General features: G+C 43.2%; 1 protein-coding gene across 7 annotated transcripts in view; it reads right to left on the reverse strand.

Annotated features, from left to right (window-relative positions):
• Positions 1-20,467, reverse strand: part of HPCAL1 (hippocalcin like 1) — a 1,733,702-nt gene that overhangs the window by 694,617 nt on the left and 1,018,618 nt on the right. For all 7 annotated transcript variants that reach the window (XM_078647808.1, XM_078647811.1, XM_078647806.1 and 4 more), the window contains exon 4: positions 15,846-15,915. The gene's annotated coding sequence lies outside the window, so the exon portion shown is untranslated. The remainder of the gene's footprint in view (positions 1-15,845; positions 15,916-20,467) is intronic.

Below are 20,467 nucleotides of genomic sequence, written 5' to 3' on the forward strand. Positions count from 1 at the left end.
TGTTCACTTGTTTCAGCTTCTACATTTGTAAGAAATGGGTAGCGTGCACCAGAAGGGTAATTAATCTCCATGAAACTGGTACCCATACAGGGCTCAATTTTGACCATTATGGTTACATGCATGACGGCAATTGATTTTTAAGCTAGTAATATGATTTTTGTAATGGTTGATTTCAATTAACTATGTCCCATTGCCCACAAGATAGAATGAGGTATCAAGGATGATTCTTGAACTAATTTTCTGGAATTGATTTATGATTGAATATGCTTTTTAGTCATATAATCTTTTTATTAGCTCATACACAGCTACATAGAATCAAAAAATGAATTCATCTAGTTACGTCATGCATTGCCTCTAAATGTTGGAGTCATACTGCTTCATAGACTCTTTCTCTTTCCATGATGGGGGTTATGAGCTGTGAAAGTAATAGTCCTTCTAACAACTTCTATGGCTAGTGTGAACTGTTACCCATATAGGGCTTAATTATGAGCAATATTGTTATATTGCAGATGTTAATATACATGTGCATTTGATGAGCGATAATTTCACGTCTTGGACTGGCTGGCTCTAAACAACGATGTTTCACACAATATGTTTTTAATATTTGGTGTCCGATCATGGTTCAACATACTGACATTAATTGAGCCTTACAATTTTATTTTTAGCAGAATGACTTGTGTTAAATGATTAGCTCATACAGAACTGCATAATTGCGTAAATGAATTGTTTCATGCATAGATATAATGTACTGCCTCACATCGATTGATGTATATTGTTTTAAAGGTTTTTTCCTTTCCAAGATGGTGCTACTGGGCTGTGATAGTAACAGTCGTTCAAATATTTCTATGTTTCTTTGAACCGGAAATGTTTGCATTTAGTTAATTCAAATATGTTGTTTACCTGCCTGTGTCCGCAGTAGAAAAAGGCGCGAATCCGAAACGCGTCCTGTTCTGTTTGTTTCACGGTAAATAAACTAACAGAGTTTCATCCCCTGATTGAGTGCGGTCTCTTCACTTCTTCGTGACGTGAGGTTTGGAGCTGATATATATATTCTCTCTCTCTCTCTCTCTCTCTATATATATATATATATATATATATATATATATATATATATTTTTACGCAAAAGGAGCGGCACATCCAAGATATTTTTTAAAGCTTTTTTTATTAGAGCTTCACCCCACCAACGCGTTTCAGCCTCAACAGGCTTTGCTCACGGTCAGTTAGTCCTTCCACTCTTTCTCTTATTTATACTGGCCCATTTTTGCCATTAGGAGGCATTATGGGATACGTAGTTTTTACACAGTTTTTAGAAATATATCAGAAAATTATATAAAAAGAAAGACTGGTGCATTAAACAATTAATATTTTGGTAATCAAGTGCATCATATTCAGTTCATATGGGCAATAATAATTTTCATAGTTCATACGGGATTAGTTCCCAGATTATTTATCAAAGTTCATCGGGTATAGTACCCTATTGCATTAAAGAGACTAAGCCGGTCCCGGTAACAGTCACTCCAAATGTATGTGAAGGTCTTCCCCAAAGTTCATTCCTCTCGGCATTTTGGTGCGGAAGCGGATGATTAGGCGTGACTCCATTTGTCTCAGTTTACGAACTGTGTCACCACCTCTTTCCGTTCTCATCAACATTTTAAGTCCATAGTATCTCATTGATTTCCATTCCCCATTTTGGCAAGCGTTGATGTGTTTTGCTGTGGCATAGAGCATATTTTTGTTTTTGACCGCTCTGATATGTTCCAAGATTCTTTTTTTCAACATACAGGTCGTGCTCCCTATATATTTGCTGCCACATTTGCATTCGATCACGTACACCACATTTTTTGAAGTGCATGAGATCTGTTGGTCGATCTGCATCATCTTGCCGTTTGGTTCTTCAATGGATTGTTTGCTCATGCCAATCTTACACGCCTTGCAACTCGAGCAGGGTTTGAATCCTTTTCGTTGGTTTGTCAACCAGTCTGTTTGCGTTTTGACTTGAAAGTGGCTGTTCACCAAGCAATCTTGCAGTGATTTATTCTTCCTGTAAGTTATTTGTGGTTGCTTACCTACCAGCTGTCCTATGTCCGGGTCCCCGGATATGAGATGCCAGTACTTTTTCATTTTGTTGGCGATCATTCCACTTTCCTTGTTGTATGTGGTTATGAATCTCGGCGGGTCTTTTTCCACTGCTTTTTTTGGTTTTTCCACCAATAATTCTGATCTTGTTTTTTGATCAACCTTCCTTTTACATTTCTGTAGGACTCGATCATGATATCCTCGTGATTTGAATCTCATCTTGCTTTCATGTATTTTAGTTTCTGCATCATTAGGTTTGGAACAGTTCCTTTTTAGTCTGATGTATTCTCCGTATGGGATACTCTTCATCAATGCTTGTGGGTGAAAGCTTGTGCCATGCAGCACACTGTTAGTTGCTGTCTTCTTACGGAACAGGGTGGACTCCAGTTTCCCGTCTGAGATATAAATTTCAGTATCCAAAAACGCAATTCTTTTAGCACTTGTGGCACATGTAAATTGTAGGCCTACTGTATTTGCGTTCAGTTTGGAAAAATAGTCGCGAAAATCAGAGTCCGATCCGTGCCAAATTATGAACAGGTCGTCTATATATCGGACCCACAATATGATCCGATCTAGTTCCATTTGATTATTTGTGTTCCAGGCGATTGTTTTCTCCCACCATCCCATGGTGATATTGGCATAGTTGGGAGAAAATGAAATGCCCATGGCAGTCCCACACTCTTGTTTGTATAACTCATGATTGAATAAGAACACATTATTCGTTAAGCAGATGTTAATCATTTTTAAGAGCATGTTTGTGTGTTCCAAGGTTGAAATACTTCGCTGTTTCAAAAAATACTGGCATGCTTCAATGCCTACATCATGTCTTATCGAGGTATACAAGGAAACGACATCTATCGTCGCTAAAAGATATTGTTCATTCCATCTTATATCCTGAATTGTTCGGAGGAACTAGCCAGTATCCTTGATGTAGGACGGCATGCTTTGAGCAATTGGCGCCAAGAAAGTATCCACATACCTCGATAGATTTTCATAAATGGAACTGCAGGAAGAAACGATTGGTCTGCCTGGGGGGTCTACTAGAGTCTTATGTATTTTTGGCAGAAAGTATATGCAGGGCATTGTTGGAAAGTCTATATCTAAGAATTTCCTCTCTTCTTCATTCAGTAGTCCTTTGTGGTGCCACTCATTAAGATGGTCCTTCAGTTCTTTCAACATTCTGGTACTTGGATTGTTCGAGAGTTTGGAGTAATTTTGCTGTTGATTTAATTGTCTCATAGCTTCTTTTTTGTAATCCATAGTATCCATTATTACAATGTTGCCCCCTTTGTCGGCGGGCTTGATTGTAATCTTGCCATTGTCCATGAGTGATCTAAGTGCTTTCCTTTCCCCAGTTGTTAGATTTTCCCTGCTACTGTTTCTTCTTTTCTGTAATTTGTCCAGCTCCTCGTTGACAGCATCCGAAAATAGATCAATTTTATTCCCAGGTGACAAAATGGGGTAGAATCGGGATTTCCTTTTTAATCCTGTTTCTGGTCTTTCATTAGTTCTTATGTCCATTTGCTCTAACATTTGGATATCCGAGAGGTCTCTGTTTTCTTGATCAAACATCCTTATAAAGGTTTCTCTAATATCAGGTAGTTGTTCTATTGTAGTTGAGGATTCTATTTCCTCATTGATGTTGCTTAAGTTTTCACCAACTGAAGTCGGAGGTTTATTTGCATGTATTTTGGCCAACTTTAATTTCCAAACGAATTTGTAAATGTCGATTTTGGTCTGCGTGTAATCAAAATGAGATTCAGGGCAGAATGATAAGCCTTTGTTTAGTACTCTTTTTTCATCCTCAGATAGTTGGTAGTTGGACAGATTGACGATTAGATTTACTACTTCCGGTTGCGGAGGGGATATTGTCTTCTTGTGTTGTTTTGATCTGCGGGTTTTTCTGGTGCTGGTGCGGGAGGTTGTTGTGCTTGTGCCGGTCTCCCCCGGCCTCTCCCTTGGAATGGTCTTCTTCCCCTTCCCCTTCCTCCGCCACGTGAGATACTTTTTTCCAAGTTCACTAGCGTGACTTCTTCTAAAACAGACAAGTTTTTTTCTGGGGTGTCTGACGTGCTGTTCCATCTTCACTTACGTCTGACTCGCTTGCGCTTGAAGGTGCTTTATAGGCTGGGTAATTCTTTTTTAGGTTATCGTATCGTCTTGCAAATGTCAAAATTCTGCCACATAAATAGTCCTGTTCATCCCGTTTGAACTTTCGTTCTTTTCTTTCCTCGACTTCTTTCTCATACATGTCAAGTTTTTTCTCCATTTCTTGTCTCAGTTTGGTGACTTCATCCTGATTTGTTTCATTTTGCAGTTTATCCTCTGCTTCTTTAATCCTGATTGTTAATTCATCAAGATCTATTTTTGCATGTTTAATAAGAATTCTCATCATGTTGAGTGAGCAAAAGGTGTTATTCTCCATCCATTCCAATATCAATTCTTCTTTTGTGTCTGGGTGTGTTGGCATGGTAAAAATGCGTAGACCTCTTGGTATCCGCTTTACCTCAACATAGTTTTCGAGCGCTATTATTTCCCAGCTTTTGTTTATTTCTTTTTTATAAAGTCGGTCTAACAAGTTGATTTGGTGTTTGAGCGTAGTATTCGTTTTGTCTGGCATTGCGGCACTTTCATCTGCCGTGTTTCTTGTTGCCCCAGATTTGAACATCGTTGATGCCTTCGAGGCATAGGACAGCTGGTAGGTAAGCAACCACAAATAACTTACAGGAAGAACAAATCCCTGCAAGATTGCTTGGTGAACAGCCACTTTCAAGTCAAAACGCAAACAGACTGGTTGACAAACCAACGAAAAGGATTCAAACCCTGCTCGAGTTGCAAGGCGTGTAAGATTGGCATGAGCAAACAATCGATTGAAGAACCAAACGGCAAGATGATGCAGATCGACCAACAGATCTCATGCACTTCAAAAAATGTGGTGTACGTGATCGAATGCAAATGTGGCAGCAAATATATAGGGAGCACGACCTGTATGTTGAAAAAAAGAATCTTGGAACATATCAGAGCGGTCAAAAACAAAAATATGCTCTATGCCACAGCAAAACACATCAACGCTTGCCAAAATGGGGAATGGAAATCAATGAGATACTATGGACTTAAAATGTTGATGAGAACGGAAAGAGGTGGTGACAGTTCGTAAACTGAGACAAATGGAGTCACGCCTGATCATCCGCTTCCGCACCAAAATGCCGAGAGGAATGAACTTTGGGGAAGACCTTCACATACATTTGGAGTGACTGTTACCGGGACCGGCTTAGTCTCTTTAATGCAATAGGGTACTATACCCGATGAACTTTGATAAATAATCTGGGAACTAATCCCGTATGAACTATGAAAATTATTATTGCCCATATGAACTGAATATGATGCACTTGATTACCAAAATATTAATTGTTTAATGCACCAGTCTTTCTTTTTATATAATTTTCTGATATATTTCTAAAAACTGTGTAAAAACTACTTATCCCATAATGCCTCCTAATGGCAAAAATGGGCCAGTATAAATAAGAGAAAGAGTGGAAGGACTAACTGACCGTGAGCAAAGCCTGTTGAGGATGAAACGCGTTGGTGGGGTGAAGCTCTAATAAAAAAAGCTTTAAAAAATATCTTGGATGTGCCGCTCCTTTTGCGTAAAAATTAATACTTGGGTCTGGATCCGACCCCTGAGCGCAGCACACGCTGTTGAGCGCTCTCAAGTTCTGCTGGATCACTTTGTGAGACATATATATATATATATATATATATATCTTTTTGTTCCCAGTACCCTTGGCGACCGTTGACCCTGCCTCTAGGCTAGGTCGCCCCCACGCGCTGCTGTCTCCCAGCCTGCCTCCTCGCCCAGCTGATCCCGCCACCGCTGCCGCCTTGGACGACCCAGCCGCCGCTGACCCACCCACCAACTGATTTTCCCGCCGCTTTCTCTCTGCTGCCCCGCCCCCCCCCCCAGCCCATTCGCCGCCCCGCCACCCAGCTGCTCCTCCCTCCCGGCTCCTTACTAATGGAGTCCACGAAGCGACCGCGTAGCGGGCACGCCGGTTGTGTGCAGAAGGCGCGCCAGAGGCAAGCCCGTCTGCGCCCGTCCGCGCCTGGACCGCGCCCAGCACCAGGACCCCTGGCCCTCAACAATGCCAACGCACCCGACGAACCTACGACGCCGCCACCCTCCACGCACTCAACGCCAGCCGGAACCCTGCCTGCTACCGAGCCACCCCGAAACGCACCCACGGACCCTTCACCTGCCAAGCCTGCAAATTCACCTGCCTCCGAAACTGCACCGCACCCGCAAAGCCGAGCTCCAGCAACAACCACCTCAAGTGCATCCTGCTCAACACCCGCTCCGTCCACAGGTACGCCGTCGAACTCTGGAATCTCCTCGACACAACATCACCAGATGTCGCCTTCCTCACAGAAACATGGATGAACGCCTCCTCAGCCCCCGACAATGCCATAGCCATCCCGGAGGGCCACAAGATCACCCGGAGGGACCGCGTCAACCAGACCGGAGGAGGCATCACCATCGTCCACAGAAACACCATCCGCATCACGACCAACTCCGACGACACCCTCACCGCCGCCGAGCACCTTCACTTCCAGATTCACACCGACCCCAAGACCACCCTCAGAGGCACCCTCATCTACAGACCCCCGGGACCATGCACACAATTCAGCGAAGCCATCGCAGACTTCGTCAGTCCGCACGCCCTCACCTCCACAGACTACATCCTCCTAGGGGACCTCAACTTCCACCTGGAGAACAACAAGGACTGCAACACCGCCGCCCTGCTGGACAACCTCGCCAACCTCGGACTCAAGCAACTGGTGAACACCCCCACCCACTACGCCGGCCACACGCTCGACCCCATCTTCTCCTCCAGCAAGCACATCTCCTTCAGCCACTCAACCGGACTACACTGGACAGACCAGAGCTGCGTCCACTTCAACTTCAGGAGAACCACGACCCACCACCACCCACAACAGGCTCCCTGCAGAAGCTGGAGCAAGATCACCGCCGACCAGCTCACCACCGTCCTCAGCCAGAACCCTCCCACCAACACAACGGACCCCAACGAAGCAGCCCGCAACCTCACACAGTGGCTCACCAACTGCGCCGACGAACTCGCACCTCTGAAAAATCCTCCCAGCAGACCTGGCAGCAGCAAAGCCTCGTGGTTTACCAACGACCTCAAAAACTCCAAGAAAACCTGCCGCTCCTTCGAGAAAGCCTGGCGCCACGACCAGACAGCAGAACACATGACCGCCCTCAAGAACGCCACCCGCAAACACCACAAGCTGATCCGCACCACCAAGAAGACAACATTCAAAGAACGACAGGACAACAACACCCACAACAGCAAGGAACTCTTCAGCATCGTTAAAGAGCTCTCCAACCCCAGCGCCCGCAACAACGACATCACACCCTCGCAAGACCTCTGTGACTCACTCGCCTCGTTCTTCCACCGCAAGATCGCCAACATACACAACAGCTTCGGCGCACAGACCACGCACCCAACCACCGAACCAACGCACCCCTCCACCAGCCTCTGCACCTGGACCCCTGTCAGAACCGAAGACACCACCCGCCTGATGAACACCATCCACTCCGGCTCCCCTACCGACCCCTGCCCACACCACATCTTCAACAAAGCCGACTCCATCATCGCACCCCAACTCCGGAACATCATCAACAGCTCCTTCGCATCCGCCACCTTCCCGGAGAGCTGGAAACATGCCGAGCTGAGCGCCCTCCTGAAGAAACCCACCACGGACCCCACAGACCTGAAGAACTTCCGCCCCATCTCGCTCCTCCCCTTTCCAGCCAAAGTCATCGAGAAGACCGTCAAGAGACAACTCTCCGCCTTCCTCGAGACCAACGGATCCCTCGACCCCTCTCAATCCGGTTTCCGAGCAAATCACAGCACCGAGACCGCCCTCATCGCAGCCACCGACGACATCAGGTCCCTGCTCGACAACGGGGAAACTGCTGCCCTCATCCTACTGGACCTCTCAGCAGCCTTCGACACCGTATGCCACCGCACCCTGATACAGCGCCTCAGCAACACCGGAATCCAAGAAGCGGCCCTGGAGTGGATCATCTCGTTCCTCGACGGAAGAACCCAGAGAGTCCGCCTCCCCCCGTTCCGATCCGCGGCCACCGAAGTCATCTGCGGCGCTCCGCAAGGATCCTCACTCAGTCCCACCCTCTTCAATGTCTACATGAGCCCTCTCGCAGCCATCGCACGCCAACACAACCTCAACATCATCTCCTACGCCGACGACACCCAGCTGATCCTCTCCCTCACCAACGACACCGCCAAAGCCAACCTCCAGGAAGGAATGAAAGACGTCGCAGAATGGATGAAGATCAGCCATCTGAAACTGAACTCAGATAAGATGGAAGTCCTCATCCTCGGACCATCCCCCTCCGCCTGGGATGACTCCTGGTGGCCCCCTGCCCTGGGCACTGTACCCAAGCCAACGGACCACGCACGCAACCTGGGCTTCATCCTGGACTCCTCCCTCACGATGACCAAGCAAGTCAACGCCGTCTCGTCATCCTGCTTTGACACCCTACGCATGCTCCGCAAGATCTTCCGATGGATTCCCACCGAAACCAGGAAGACGGTCACTCAGGCCCTCGTCACCAGCCGTCTGGACTACGGGAACACCCTCTACGCTGGAACCACAGCCAAACTCCAGAAAAGACTCCAGCGCATTCAGAACGCCTCAGCACGACTCGGCCTGGACATCCCTCGCCACAGCCACATCTCTGCCCACCTGAAAGACCTGTACTGGCTCCCCATCAACAAGAGGATCACGTTCAGACTCCTCACCAGCACACAAGGCTCTCCACGACACGGGTCCGAAGTACCTCAACAGCCGCCTCACATTCTACACACCCACCCGCCAGCTCCGATCCGCCAGCCTCGCCCTCGCCTCCGTCCCACGAATCCGCAGATCCACCATCGGAGGAAGGTCCTTCTGCTACCTGGCAGCCAAGACTAGGAACTCCCTCCCCACTCACCTACGGCTGACCCGGGACCATCTCTCCTTCAGGAAACAACTCAAGACATGGCTGTTCGAGCAGTAGCGACCCCCCTCTCAGCGCCATGAGACCCTATGGGTGAATAGCGCTCTATACAAATTCTGATGATTGATTGATTGATTGATCTATCACCCCAAGGAGACGTCAGGACACAGACCCAGGTTGCTTGTGTAATTGTTTAATGTTCACTGTTCGCCATGACGCGTTTCTGCCAAACTTGGCCTTGATCACATGATGCGTTCAAACTAGGCAATAAAGGTATATTTCATTGAAAGCTTTAAATCAACCATCTTTCAGATCATAAGGCCTATTAATACATCTGTGTAAATTCTGCATATTAAGTGCATAGTGCCTTTACACCTTCCAGTTAGGGACCTTTTGTTATTCTATTTTTGATAGCCTGGCCTTGCATGTTCACTCCTAGTTTTAAATGTTTTTCACTAAATTACTGTAATGTTATTCACTTAACCATATAATGTTCTTTAGAATATCAACCCACTCCTTCAATAAACTAGACATCTGTGATCACTGCATTGAACCAATAATGCCCTTGTGGGCAGAGTTGTGCAGCCAAATATTATACCCACTAAAGTGCCTAAGTGCTATAAATTGCAAACCACTTATATTTATAAAAAAGTAAAAATGTTTATTGATGAAGTGTGCTACTACATATTCGGAAGATAAATATTTTTTGTACTAAAATCCTGATAATTTATAGATTCCAATATCAAAAGGTTTAAAGTGGATTCATTTACACAATGGAAACAGAACTTGCAAGTTACTTTGTGACACAACCATGCTGAATAGAGAAGGGGAGATACTCTAGGAAAGTTTAAAGGGAAGTATACAAATCTTCGTTGTATTCAGTCCATACGGGGCTTTAGTATCCAAATCTAAAATGTATCTGTCTCCAACCTCCGGAATATTGGTTTTCGATTACTTGCACGCCTTAATTTCGTTACTGTGTATATCACATAGTATTTGAGATGACTGAGATTGCTGTTATGAATGTCCTTGAAATGTCGAGCCACTGGGTAAGAGGGATCCAAGTTGGTTATTTCTCAAATGTGTTGAAGTATACGTTTATGCACCGGCAATTTGGTGCTCCCTATGTAGCGCAATGAGCATGTGCATTCAAGGACATAAGCAGCAAACTCAGTCTTGCATGTAAGAAATGTATCTATTTGACATGCCTGTCATGGAATGGGATTTCATATTGACACCAAATTGGGAAGCCCTGCATGAATTGCATTTATAAAATCCTTTTTAACAGATAGCCAATTATCACTCACTGTCACCTCCACACTGCTCTTTACAAGGGCATTACTGATAGTTAAGGCTCTTCTGAATGTGATCACTGTTTTTTTAGGGAGTACCGACCCAATAACTGGATCACTTAGAATCAGAGGCCACTGTTTCCTCAGCATTGCTCTTAATTGTCGCTCTTGTTTGCTGTAGGTCAATATCAGCCTAGTTACCCCATCGGTGGTGTTTGAATTACCATGTTTGGTGTCAATTCCAGAATGCCAGTCACATAGTAGACTTTCCCTGTTTGTTTTTCCTGTTTTTAAATAGCTTGATCTATTATCCTAGAATAACATCCCCGGGTGAAGCATCTCGGTTTGAATTCACTTTGGACCTTTTTAAGGTCTTCCTCACAGCCACAGAATCTTTTGAGTCTAAGCATCTCCCATAGGAGATGCTATTGATCAGATGTCGAGGGTGAAAACTACTGGTGTGAAACACTGAATTATCAACTATTTCATTTCTGTGTAACTTCGTTTCAATTTTGTTATTTTGTATGAATACATTGACCTCCAAGCAATCAACCATATTTGTGCTAATCTGAGTTGTAAACTTGAGATTGGCAGTATGTATTGCAATTGTTTTTTTCTACAAAGCTGTCAGCACTTTCCTTTGACCCCTTCCAAATTAATCTTCAATGTGCCATAGCGAACAAATAACATGCTTGTCCCAACTTTCATTGTGGTCCACCATGAGACCCGTTACTCCCACCAACCCATGTGCAAGCACGCGCATGACATGCAAAGTGGGCATACCCAACCTGTTAGCGACTGAAAGCAGTCGCTAACGTTGCTATCGCCCATTAGCAAGGCAGGCGTAGCGATGGAAAGATTCGCGCTAAGCGCGAGTGTCTCCAAAAACTAACACCTGCCTAGACCAGTTCTTAGCCATGTTATCCAAGGGGAGGTGGATAACATGGCTAAGAGCATTTCATCGCTAATGCGTGAATATCACTGTATTCTCAGCGATATTCACGCATTTTGCCGCTATCGCCGGAAAACTTATCGATTTGGAGATAAACGTTGCTAATAGCAAGTTATTTGGGTGCCCCGGTAGCAGTGATCAACAGACTTCAAGTTACACAGAACTGTGCTGCTCGACTCTTGTTTGGCATCCCCCGTGGCCAATCAGCAAGGAAGGCTTTAAAAGAACTCCACTGGCTCCCAATAGCTGCCAGAATGCATTTTAAAGCTATGTGCATTGTGCACAAAGCTTTTCACCGAACAGGCCCAGCCATTCTGCGCCCTCTGGTCGTACCTTACGTTCCATCGAGAACCCTTCGTTCCAGCGCCCTTCATCTTGCCTCGACAACTAAAGTCAATAAGGCTCGCTGGGGAGGCCGGGCGTTTTCACACTTAGCAGCTAAGATGTGGAATTCGCTCCCGCCAAATATGCGGGAAATCAGCAATCTGATGGTCTTTAGGAAGACATTAAAAACTTACCTGTTCGCCAAAATGTGTTAACCTTGCTATCTGCTCACCACACTACTCAGTTCAAGCGCTGCGAGGCCTTAGGGTATGTGCGCGCTATATAAATATAATTTTTCATTTCATTTCATTTCATTTCAGCGATAAATTCCGGCGATGCTCAGCGATAAAAAAATCATCGCTAAGCCTATTTAGCGATAAATATCGCCCCCCCCCCCTTGGTAATATGCCCCTATGTTTTTTTGTCCAAAGGTCAGGTTACGCTCACACTCATAGTGTCTAAATAATATCAGGCGTTCAATTACAAAATTTCATAAAAAGTGAAAATACACTTTCTATCGAAACATTTAGGACATCTTGAAATGCTTTAGATAACCGTCCCTTACGTCACTTCATTGCAGCTTGGCACACAGTGCTCTCACTTTTTCCAATTAGGAGCTTTTCAATGCATTTTATTCCTCCTCCTCATCAGTAAACATTCGTACCCCATTAAGCATATATTGAAACATGCAGCTTTACATTAATTGTATTAAAAATTACAGCTCTATGCCTTCACATTAGGACTTAACAGCTTAACATTAGGACTTTAATTTGATTCTGCGATTCATTGCAAAAACATGTGGTTACAAAATCCTGGTGTGATAACCATCTATTCACACGATTCCTGGGGGCAGGGACTGTGTATGTATTCGTTACCAAAAGGGGGATTGTATAAAATCTTGATGGACAAGGGAAAATACGGTCATGTGATTTACCCAATACTGTCCCATTCTGGATCAATCCTTCAGACTGGGAATCAAGAGCATACAATACTGAGCAGGGCACCTCTACCTCTAACGTTAGACTATCATCTCTAACTGCTAATCTATGCCACAGCAGTTAGAGGGTTAGGCTGGAGCAAAGAAATTCAAGCGTTCTGATTGGCTGCTTTTTGGAGCAAGCATTCTGATGTGCTGGCCCAACATGAACAGAAGTGTTGTTGCTGTGATTATAGAACTCGGGGGACTTAGTCTATTACATTAGTTGTGTAGCTATGTGATGCTTTATGAGTGTTATTTACTGGTTGGTGAGGGAGCACCTCTGTTGGGTCGATTCTTCTAATAAATTCTACTTTTTCTCTCCTCTGAGGTTGTTTCATTACAAAACTGGCAATGAGCTCCAGGCCACTAACAAGATAGCAGAAGAACTAAGCGATTACTGCCATCAGTGTAAGCGTACAAAAACAGCAACTACTGTACTTAATGCTATTTATCTGTTTTAAAGACAGCTTTAGGGGTGTGCTTTTAAAATATTGTTACATACGGGCTGAGGTTTGATTAAATGAAGGCAACTTTAATTGTTAACAACAAAACCCACATTTTACCTGTGCGCAACTTTTACACTTGTATCAGTATCTGCACATAGTAACTGTGCATCACTACTGGAAAGCAGATAAAGTTAGGCCTCTCTTAATGAACAAAAACTACTGCAGATCCCCTGGAGCTATCCAACTACAGGCCAATATTGCGGCTTCCATTTCTTCGCAAAATAGTGGAAACTCTGGTAAATAAACAGCTTACGTCCTTACTTGAAAGTTATTTTCTCCTTGATTATTCCCAGTCTGGTTTCTGTGCCTTTTATAGCACTGAAAAGGCACCAGTGACAGTATTAGACACCATAAGACTCTCTCTTGATGAAGGTTTCCCAGCAATGCTGGTATTACTCGACCTATCAGCTGCATTCAACACCCACTCACACTCTATTTTGATCCAGAGACTTGTTGAGATTATTGTAGGTGGAAAAGCTCTTTGATGGCCCAAGACTTTTCTTAGTGACCAGACCCAAACTATACATCTAGAGTCTTTTAACACCTGTAGGGGTTCTGCAGGGCTCCTCTTTGAGTCCAACTCTTTTTAATGTATATGTGGCTCCGTGGCTCAAGTGATAAGATCCTGTGATTTTGAGGTCCTCTTTTACACAGATGACACCCAATTGATCATCTCCATAGGATCCAATTCTGAGTCCATGAAGATTAGATTCGGCAATTGCATGAGGAAGACAGCCCTTTGGATGGAGTCCAACTGCCTACAATTGAACAGTAGAAAGACTGAGATTCTGCTTTTCGGCAACGGTTATGTTCACTGGTCAGTGGATTGGTGACCCCTAGAACTGAGTTCAACCACTCCCCTAAAAAGGCGGTAAGAAATCTGGGCATCTTAATTGATGAGAACCTTTCATTTAAAGACCAGGCCAGCTCTACCTATGGCACTTGCTTCAGAATCATGTGACTGCTCTGGAAGGCTTTCCAATGGCTAGCCCTCCAAACCAGAAAGCCACTCATTCAAGCTCTGATTGTTAGTCATCTAGACCACGGTAACGCAGTTATGGTAGCTGCAAATGAGACTCTTATCTAAACTGCAAGTAGATCATACCACGACTGCTTGCCTAATCTGTCAAGTGCCACCCACACTCCTTCGGAGCCTACTCTTAGATCTTAGCACTGGCTGCCATTGAAAAAGCGCTCCTTTTAAACGTATCTGCTTAGTTCACAAGTCTCTGTCAGCAGGCGGCCCCCTTTACTCTCAAAAGAAACTGCCGCTCTACCGCCCAATCTTTAACCTTAGGTCCAGTCGGCAATCCCTGCTGTGCCCATACAGCATTAGTATAGCAAGATATGGGGAGAGATCTGTCTCTTATCCTGCTTATCTTGCTCCCAATTATTGGAACAAACTACCCCTACATATTAGGTCTCGATCCAACCTGGCCCGCTTCACAAACGTTTGTCTCTTTCTAGAATTGTTTTCGCCAGTTTATGTGCCACAGTGTCATGAGACCCTTTTGGGGGTAATTAATTTCTGTGTTACACAAATAATAATATCATGACAAAATAACTACAGCTTAGATTCATCTTCCCAAGTCAACCTTAGCGTGAGTCCATGCAAACAGCACAATTACAAAATGAGACCTCAGAGCGTGTGAGGCTGAGCCGCAAACTCAACAAAAGAAGACTGAAGCACAAGCTAACAACAAAAAACACAGTGAAAAAAGGCAATAAGGGGTTAATTGTTGCATCGCCTATATATACACATTAGTATTAATACAGGTGCTGTATGCAAGCTGCCCACCTCCTAAGTCCATTGCTAAAGACTTTTACAACAAATAAATCTCAAACAAGCACTTGGAGAGGCAACCAAAAAAACCAGTAAAAGTATCAATGTAACAAAATACAACTGATGTCCTTCATTGAAAAAATTGTAAATACAACATATGCACATGATCAAAGATGCATGTCTGTACATTTGTCAACAACGGTATAATAACTTACATAGAAATCCAATAACAAATAACTGTGTTAATAAGGATATATACATTTAAGAGGACATCATACACTTTATAAAACATTGGCATATAGACACAAACTGATTTTATTTTTTGTGTCTATATGCCAATGCTTTATAAAGTGTATCATCTGCATATGTTGTATTTACAGCCCTGAGGAAGCCCTCTTCGGGCGAAACGTGTTGGCTGTTTCATTGGTTCTTTGATACTGAAAATTTTGGATGTCTAATTGTATTACCGTGTACCATCGTGTCAAGAAGATTCATTAAAACAAGACTTTTTATACTTCAAGGAAGGACATCAGCTGTATTTTGTTACATTGATACTTTTCCCTTTACTGTTTTTTTTGGTTGCTGCTCCAAGTGCTTGTTTGAGATTCACAAGCTAACAACACAGAACCTCAGTGGATGTGAATTTGAGCCGAGAGCTGAACAAAGGAAACTGAAGTGATAGCCAACAAGGAGGTCAGCATAATTAACATGATTGAAGGAAACAACACAGATTACTCCGAAGCGCCCACCTACTGATCAACAAATAAGTTATTTCTATAAAGAAGACATTTGTGACATTACAGTAACTTATTTGTTTAAAAGTATAAATGTGAAAGACATTTTGGGTGAATTTGAACTTAAACAGAAATAATAAATGACTATCTTACCCTGCACTGACCAGCTTCTGCACTGCCCAGCTTCTACTGGTACGGCCCTTCCAGTTTTCTTCTTTAATAACTAAAACCAAGAAAAGAAAACCGGTTATCTTATCTCAAAGAATCACAATAGAAACAAGACTATTCTAACAGAAAGTCCTATTGAAACTAGAAGTAAAGACTACACTTTTATTTTTGCTTGCGAGTGTGCTGCCTCTCAACTTTCATTTGCAAACATGGAATCCTCAGCACGTATACCCCACCATAATGTTTTATACAAACTGGAAATCTACCCATTGATTGTGAAAAATCGATATGTTTGACAATTATTTAGAAGCTATAGATGGCCAAGACTTTGACCCTTCCAGAAACAAAGCCAGCCTCTTAAGGCCACTCAGCAAAGAAGTTCAACGAGTTTTTGATCAGGATGGTAAAAGAACACAGACACTTACAAGGAAGCAAATAAAAGATTAGAGAACAGATTTGCAAAAGACACTAACACAGTTATGACCAGAAATACAGTTTACACACAACCACAAAGAGTGGTAGAAATAGTAAGAAAGTTTATTTCTAGGTTACGTGAATTATCAGTAAAGTGCCAATTTAGCACAATGACTTACGAGTTGTTATGGGATCAGTCAATAGACCAATGCAAAAGTAGGAAAATGCAGGCAAGACTTTGTACAGCAAAAAAAAAATCACTCAAAGATGCAATAGAGATAACTAAGTAGTAGAAGAATGTGATTGTTGCATGAAACAAATGGAAAAAAGAGAAAGTAGAAGTGGTGCTGAGGTTTCTTGTGTAGATAGAGCGACTACATAAGTCCTTAACACAACCAATGGATATAAAAAAAGGTAACAAGAGCATAGCTGGTAAGGACCCACACAAGCGAATTAGAAAATGTGCACTAGGTGTGGAAGCAGCTTTCACAATTCAGTATTCAAATAATTATTTTGCTTTTGGTAAAGAGTTCAGAAAGTTTCAGGATAAAGGTCATTTTCCACAAAAGGTTCAGAGATCACGTTAAATCCAAAACTGCTATACCACAAGAGAACTTTCAGAAAACCAGAGGGTTGACAAGATTCTCTGTGTTAGTGACAACTCAGACACCACAGGCAGACTGCATAGACTCAAAGCTAATTTCAAGATTATGGATTATGGGGTAGACAGTTCACCTTATGGTGGATTCAGGTTAACTTTTCACCATTATACCAAGAAAAATGTATATGTCATAATGGACATGTCTATCTTCTTTGCAAATACAAACCCAGGAGGCTATCAAGAGGAAAATATCCTCATTATTGGCTCTTTGGTTACAAAGATAAAAGTTTATAAGTGGCAAGTGGAGGGAAACGTGCACAAAGTGGTAAGTGGTGTAACGATCTTGGGGTAGAAACACCAACACATCCTACATATATTAACTAAACCCAGAGCTCCCAAACAAGTATTGATAGTTGAGGACATATCATTGTTTGAGATCGTAGTAAGACCCAAACAAGTGTTTGCTGAAAAGTTGGGAGAACTCAAAGGATATGTTCATAAGAATATTGTCAAGTCTAATGCAGCTTAAGAAGGGTAACAATTATTGTCAGGAAGTAGGTAAAGAAAATGGGTTGCATACTTCAAGATGAAAACACTGAACATACTGAAACCTCCAAATGGATTTCTCCTGTTGTTATCACTGAGAAATCTGGATCGACCTTCATAGATTTCATTTTAGAAGAGAAAAGTGGGAGATTTAAAATAATAATCGGGAGGATGTACTTCTCACATTGACTTCTATTCAATGAATTGGGCCTATTGTCATGTATAGGATTTCTAAGTGTGCTGCTGCAGGATTGGATATCATAAATGCAAATATACGTAATATACAGAGAAAGTGCTATGACAGGCATAGAGCATGAGAAAAATGTTGAGCAATACCCAGGTTCTTGGCAGTGCATACTCTGAGTCACACAAGACCAGTCCCTGTCGGCAGAAGCCCACCAAGGTATTGGGCTTTTGCATGCAGGAATTGGGAGGCAGGAAACTAGCCTTGAAATTGGTTGTCTCCCACCTGAATTGGGAGGGTGCTTATGTATGCAAAGACTCAAAACCTCTTACGATCATTATAACAATGGAAAGCACTTAAAATTCACCAGGATACCGTTTTAGACTATTGTCAGTGGCAAATGTTTTCCAGAACATAATGGTAAAGGAGATCAAAGGTGTGAACAGTGTGAATAATTTCCAGGAAAACATCCTGGTGTTGTTTGAAGAAAAAATAGAGAGTCATACATCCCTCATTAGAAAACTTTAGACAGGCTTGTGGAGGCGGGTGCAACCCTCAAAATGGAAAAATAAAATGTTCTTGTAAAAGAATCTGTGCTGTGAAGTTGAACACACTGAAAAGTAGTGAGTAGTTTTTCAAAAAGATATTAAAATTAGTTCAATGTAAAACAGATTTTAAAATGGTGTGGCTCAGAATGTGTGGAAATATTTAGAGAGTGTATCGGTTTCCACTTTCCTTGTTCAAACTGCAGCTGTAATGGTGCTCAGTAACATACCTTTCCCCATGGATTCTAGCTCTGACTTGTAACAATGATGTAGTTGCTCAACTGTAATAGGCTATTACAGTTGAGGTTGGATGTCAAAATGCCTGCTGACAGACCTAGCAGTCAGTGTCAAGGCAACAGAAAAGGAAAGGTATAAATGTGATGTTCCTGCACATTTAAAGTGTGCATCTGGCTTTTAAACACACCGATATGTCACTACTTCAACGCAGAGCTGCACACTGATTTGATTTGTTTCAACAGTATGCATTCCATAAGTTTTCAATATATCTGCCTCCAAATTCCATAGTCAATCCACATATCTTTAGGGCCAGAAGTAGGAGACCACCAAGTATTGAGGGAGAGGGTGACAATGTATTATTGTCTTAAGGCCATGCATCAGGTTTTTTATTATCTTGTGTATATTGTTCTACCCTTAGCTATGTCCTCCCTGTAAATGGGTTTTGCAAGAAAGCTTCCCAGAGTCACTATCTCCCATTCAGTCTCTTGACTTTTCGTGGATTTAATGTCAGGACTACAAGCTTGCATTCAGAGAGTGCTCTGTTGCCTATCTCCACTCCTAACCGGTGCTTGTGAACGGTCAACTTGTGCTTTGCCCAATATATGATTCAACCTAGTAAATGTCTGTGCATCACTGAGAAATAAGTGGAGTCTGTCTCCGTCAGATGTTCCACTCTCCATAAATGGAGTAAGCCGATATCATTTAATAAGCCTTGCCATCTTTTGACCACTCCCCCATCTGACCCACTCTTGGGGGTGAGCGGTCTAAAGTCCCGTCCATCACCAGATTAAAAGTCCCTCAGACTATCACATCCCTATCCAGGACTGTATAATGTTCCGTAGAACATTCTTTAAACCTCTCATGCCCTTTATTGGGGTCATATATAGTTTCCACTGTGAATGAACATTCCCACACCACCACTGCGATAGCCAGTGCCCTACCCTCCTCCTCCATTCATAATTATCCCACACAGCATCAACATTTATTAGCAATCAGAATAGGTACACCTCCTCTTTTTATGTTTATCGGACAAGAAACCGCTGTACTGAGAACCACTCTGATCACAATCTGTGCCAATCTTTCTTAAGATGTGTTTCATGTAAAAAGCAGATATTAATACCTCGTTAAGCCCTCTCACCTTGAGGCTCACTATCCTAATCTCATTCTGGGTAGTAGAGTAGAGTGTTCTTCGCCAATCAAGCTATTCTTACATTGGTCTGCCACTGAGACCACCAATTCAAGAGCAGTCTGGATATACAATGTGAAAGTCTTTTTTGCAAATAGAAAATTCCCTCTCCCACATATCAACACAACACAGTAAACCAACGAGCATCAATAAAAAAAAAACAATAACTTCCCACCCACCGTATCTGTCTCCTGCCATTGAAACATTGGTAAAAGTGGAGTACTCCTTATCCCCTCCGGTGAAACAAGAGCAATGTCACCCCCCCCCCACCTTTAGCTCACTCTCAGTACTGTATACAAAGTTCTAGGCCTTGCAAGTGTCACCCTTTGTGTTACACCTTTCCAGAGCCATTTGCTCTGAAACCGCTACATATCTCCTGTGAGCCCAAGGAGGAAGTTGTTGCTTGCTGCTGCTTTAGGAGGATGCTTCTCTCCTGCGCTGTTATGTCTGCAGATGGTTTAGCTATGGGCTTCCTACGCTGAACTGTCCTTTACGTACACTGACGAGGTCCCTTGGGTGATACATTTTGATGCTCCTTTGCCAGAGTCAGCCATTCTCTGAATTCTTTGCGCTTTCTTAAGCGTTTGTACCTGAGGGTGCACTCCCTCCCAGTGGAAGATCAATCGAAATTGTTGCTCCCACCAGCATTTAACTCCTTTCTCATGCAGCGTGGATCTGACAGGTGTAAAGTCTCTCCTTTTTTGCAACATGATTGCCAACAGGTCTTGATAAATGTAGAAGGTTGTCTTTCAAAAGTGACTGCATACATGGAACATATACCTGCCATGATGGTATATGTTTTCCGAAAAGATTGCACACAGGTAAGTATATCTGGAGCCTTACTTTTCCTGTGTGATCGTGTCCCCACTCTATGTGTACGATCCAAGATGATAT

The sequence above is a fragment of the Lissotriton helveticus genome, chromosome 6, assembly GCF_964261635.1.
Source record: "Lissotriton helveticus chromosome 6, aLisHel1.1, whole genome shotgun sequence".
NCBI classification, from domain to species: domain Eukaryota; kingdom Metazoa; phylum Chordata; class Amphibia; order Caudata; family Salamandridae; genus Lissotriton; species Lissotriton helveticus.